This window comes from Schistocerca americana, chromosome 5 (genome assembly GCF_021461395.2).
Source record: "Schistocerca americana isolate TAMUIC-IGC-003095 chromosome 5, iqSchAmer2.1, whole genome shotgun sequence".
Classification (NCBI taxonomy): Eukaryota; Metazoa; Arthropoda; class Insecta; order Orthoptera; family Acrididae; genus Schistocerca; species Schistocerca americana.
Window position 1 is genome coordinate 408,219,449 of NC_060123.1, and position 5,344 is coordinate 408,224,792.

At 42.2% G+C, this 5,344-nt stretch overlaps 1 pseudogene; it reads right to left on the reverse strand.

The window, feature by feature from the left end:
• Positions 1–4,154: 4,154 nt before the first annotated feature.
• LOC124617131 lies at positions 4,155–4,272 on the reverse strand (annotated as a pseudogene).
• Between the last annotated feature and the right edge of the window lie 1,072 nt (positions 4,273–5,344).

Below are 5,344 nucleotides of genomic sequence, written 5' to 3' on the forward strand. Positions count from 1 at the left end.
CTTACCTACATGTAAATATACAAAAGTTGATTAGACTGAAACTGCACTAGCACAGGGCATGAATGACAGTGCATGAGCAGTTTACTCCATGCTAGAGAGAGGTAATGAATCCATTAGATCGTAGTTGACATCTTACCATATGCCTCGCCCTGTCGGTGTTCAGACGAGACGTGACATAGTGATGTACGCCAGTTAAAACCGCTGACGTCTGTTTGCGAACGGCTTGATGTTTTACTGGAAGATATGGACAGGTGAACTGAAGAGGGAATGAGCGAATAAGAACAGTGGTGGGTGCGCTCCAGGTTTTTATGTCCCCCGAGATATTGCACATGAGTGACCTTCGTAACTTACAAAACAGAGTCGAATTCAGTCAACCACAATAGAAGCAGAAGCCACATATTACATGCTGTGGGAACTGACCACCTTTTTCGCAGACAGAAGTTTCATATTCTACCACGGTTCCAACGGTGATCTTTTTCTCGCAATTTCTATTGTTGATCTACAACTTAAATACACTACTGGCCATTAAAATTACTTCACTGTAAAGAAATGCAGATGATCAACGGGTATTCATTGGACAAATATATTATACTAGAACTGACATGTGACAACATTTTCACGCAATTTGGGTTCATAGATCCTGAGAAATCAGTACCCAGAACAACCACCTCTGGCCGTAATAACAGCCATGATACGCCTGGGCATTGAGTCAAACAGAGCTTGGATGGCGTGTACAGGTACAGCTGCCCATGCAGCTTCAACACGATACCACAGTTCATCAAGAGTAGTGACTGATGTATTGTGACGAGCCAGTTGCTCGGCCACCATTGACCAGACGTTTTTAATTGGTGAGAGATCTGGAAAATGTGCTGGCCAGGGCAGCAGTCGAACATTTTCTGTGTCCAGAAAGGCCCGTACAGGACCTGCAACATGTGGTCGTGCATTATCCTGCTGAAATGTAGGGTTTCGCAGGGATCGAATGAAGGGTAGAGCCACAGGCGTAACACATCTGAAATGTAACGTCCACTGTTCAAAGTGCCGTCAATGCGAACAAGAGGTGACCGAGACGCGTAACCAATGGCACCCCATACCATCAGGCCGGGTAATACGCCAGTATGACGATGACGAATACAGGCTTCCAATGTGCGTTCACCGCGATGTCGACAAACAGGGATGCGAACATGACGATGCTGTAAGCAGAACCTGGATTCATCCGAAAAAATGACGTTTTGCCATTCGTGCACCCAGGTTCGTCGTCGAGTACACCATCGCAGGCGCTCCTGTCTGTGACGCAGCGTCAAGGATAACCGCAGCCGTGGGCTCCGAGCTTATAGTCCATGCTGCTGCAAACGTCGTCGAACTGTTCGTGCAGATGGTGGTTGTCTTGCAGACGCCCCCATCTGTTGACTCAGGGATCGAGACGTGGCTGCACTATCCGTTACAGCCATGCGGATAAGATGCCTGTCATGTCCACTGATAGTGATACGAGGCCTTTGGGATCCAGCACGACGTTCCGTATTACCCTCCTGAACCCACCGATTCCATATTCTGCTAACAGTCATTGGATCTCTACCAACGCGAGCAGCATTGTCGCGATACGATAAACCGCAATCGCGATAGGCTACAATCCGACCTTTATCAAAGTCGGAAACGTGATGGTACGCATTTCTCCTCCTTACACGAGGCATCACAACAATGTTTAACCAGGCAACGCCGGTAAACTGCTGTTTGTGTATGAGAAATCGGTTGGAAACTTTCCTCATGTCAGCACGTTGTAGGTGTCGCCACCGGCGCCAAACTTGTGTGAATGCTCTGAAAGCTGATCATTTGCATATCACAGCATCTTCTTCCTGTCAGTTAAATTTCGCGTCTGTAGCACGTTCATCTTCGTGGTGTAGCAATTTTGGTGGTCACTAGTGTATAAGGAAGCTCGAAATAAAACTGATAGTTCCAGAACATTTTCATCCCTGGCCTGGTCACTGGGAAAAATCATTTCCTAATTGTTAAATGTGTCTGTTTCTATTAGAAGCTTTTCGCGAGCGCACTGATATATTCCGAAGTTTATGTATGTGGTCCTACATAGTTTCAAGTTGAAGTTAATCTGCTGCCTCTTTGAAATATTAGCATTTCTATAGGATGTCAGTCGGTGTCTTAGAGCAGCAATAGTAGCGAAACAATTGAAGTGTTTTCGTTCTTTTTTAGTGATTGAAGTGATTGAAAGGTCTCTGTTGGATTCCTTTCATGTTAATTTCTTAAATCTGTTGTCATTTACGGCATACATTCCACTTCTAAATTTACTGTGGTCTTTCTGACTCTATCTGGGAGGAGACCGAGCAGTAGAACGTGTCACTTTTACACATAATCAAGAACGATGTGTCACACTACTACACTTTAAAACACAGTTTATATGTAATTCATGTCACACAGTCTCATACATACATCCGCTTTCTTTTATATACTGTATATGACAAGATACTGTCATCCCCCTTCCCTTCGGTGTGAGAGGATGAATGGGCAAATGTATTTCTAGTTTCATGCTTGATGGTAGCAGACAAACCTGTCTGCTAGAGAGCAGTAGGACCAACGTCGGAACAGGTACCAACGCTTTCTAAAAGCAAAAAGGTTTCTATTCTTAGTATGGTGCTGTCCATCCCTTGTCATGTTGGTATAGGAAGCTGCCTCTGTGGGCACTTCCGTTTGTATCTGTGAAGCACCCTAGGTAGGGGCCCACGGCAGTCGGTCCACGGCGAGCGTATGAAGTGGTAAGATCTCCGGCTAAGCGCGTCTCTGCCAAGTCTGTAGGACAATGGATTTCTTAAAGTTCAGCCTAACTGAAAATTTAATCACCTTATTTCAGGTTTAGATCTAAAATATCTTATGTTATCTTAAATTGCAATGCAGTGTAATTAGAATGTGAAGTTCAGAATATCTTCCAGTAGTTGCTTTGTCACTACTTTGTGAGTAAAGTGGAACCACGAGTTGATGATCCATAACTCAAACTAAGATCATCAATCTTAAATGCGAATGTGCGTGAGATTATAACGTCACCTCTTGACAATATTTTTCAATATAGCAACTTTTCTTTATGTTCAACCCACGTGAGACCAGTACCACGTGCTTATACAATTGTTTGACTCATCAGGTTAATAGTAAGACGATAGTAACCAGTTCAAGGTTTTCTTTTGTAAATTGCGTTTCGATGTAATTTATTTTAATTATCAAAATTATTGTGGGGTTACACTCTTTGTGTAAACCAAGTTGACCACGTGAAGAATGTGGTGTAATCATCAAAGTAGCCCTCAGCTATTCTTTTCGGGAAGATTTCACTGAGAGTTAGTATGAATTTAGTATACCAGTGTGTGGTAATTTCATGACGGACAGGATTGTGCTACGAACGTAACTTCTTTGGGTGAAAATTGAATCGGTTGATTGTGGTTAATTTCCTCTTGCATATGTTTCAACGTTCTCCGTTTGTTATTTTATGAATGCAGTGTTGTATGCAGTCTCCCAATCTTGGCTCCATATTTGATGTGTTCCGTAAGATTACAAACTCACATTTTCACAATCCTAAATAAGGCACCAGTTTAGTTATGAATCAAGTTTAATATGCTGAAATTTTAGCGGAACAATGATCAATGTTAAAATAAATGTCCAAATATAAACTGATTTATTTCTTTTTATTTAAATTCTCTTTTTATATATATATCACCGGTTGTTGCAAGATGATTATTAAAAGATTATAATTAATGTTAGTCTGGTTGGGAATTTGGTAAGCTAGACTGGATACCTGGTGAAACAGTTGCTCAGTAATGCAAGGTTAACTTCCCCGGATAGCTCACGGCTTTTAACCCACTTTTATTGTCTTGAATATCAGCACCGCTTTCAGAACTACTTAATGCATCAACATTACATGATAACGGTATAAAGAAACTGTTCAAAAAACACCTCACACTTTAAACTGAGCCTCGGAAGGCCCAACGGTATCGACCGGCCGCCGTGTCATTCTCAGCCCACAGGTGTCACTGGATGTGGATATGGAGCATGTGGCCAGCACACCGCTCTCCCGGCCGTATGTCAGTTTACGAGACCGGAGCCGCTACTTCTCATTCAAGTAGCTCCCCAGTTTGCCTCACAAGGTCTGGGTGCACCCCGCTTGCCAACAGCGCTTGGCAGACCGGATGGTGACCCATACAAGCGCTAGCCCAGCCCGACAGCGCTTAACTTCGGTGATCTGACGGGAACCGGTGTTACCACTGCGGCAAGGCCGTTGGCCTTCTCACACTTTACACTTGAAAAATATATTGTCATGATAAACACTACACGCTGCTAATCCATAATTTGCGAGAGATGACATTCTATAAATTGAAGACGTAAAGAACACTAATTACGAAATAAGGTGAGACCTAGATAAGATAATACGCAAGTGTCGAAATACGTCTTGTGGACGAAATGTTTTATTCCACACTCTGTCTCTCTCGGCTAAGCATTAGCTAATGAACATACACATAGCAGTTACAGCTCGCAAATTAGGTCTCGCAAGAAACAAAACATAGAATACTGCAAGAACATCGGAATTTCGTAAAACACACTAAAAACCATTATTATAATCTGGATTACTACGCACATCCGTAGGTCCATATTCACAATGAAGTACCGGGTATCGCGCTTTTCAGTGCTGTTTCCGGAGTGCCGATTTTCGTAAAGTACTGTGTCTTGATTGGTTCTTCATTACGGCATCATGTATGATCTGCTAATGCCATAGAAAAGATGATCTGCTAATGCCATAGAAAATAGCTACTTGGAACTACGTGAATAGCTGAAATTAGGCAAGAGCGCAGATTGAAACTTTTGTTTCAAATAAATTGACATCATCAGCGAAAAAGAGTAGTCTGTTTTAGTTTATTAAAGTAACACAAGCACGGAAAACTTTCAAATGGATGAATGCAAGCTGTTTTTTAATAAGTTTGGAAAATTGACTATAACGTTGTGCAGGACGATTAATGCTTGGTCTGCTAATAATTTGGAAATAAAATGAAATCAGAAATTTGAAAAATGTTATTTTTTATAATAACTTATTACTTTAGCTAATGTGGCTATGTGGATTTATTTAAATTCTGTTGACTGCTCCCACTCAAAGTCAGTTTTGTTTTGATTTTATGGGGGAGCTGCCTCACTGCGAATAGTCACCTTTGGAAAAATTTCTTCTGACGCACTCTGACTGCTTCTGTAGGTATGAAACCACGAGAGGCCAATCCTCCAACATGTTTCGGTCGCCCACAAATGGTAGAATACTCTGCTCGAACGCAAGTTGCGCTCTGCGCAAGTAAATGACTATTCCATCAAA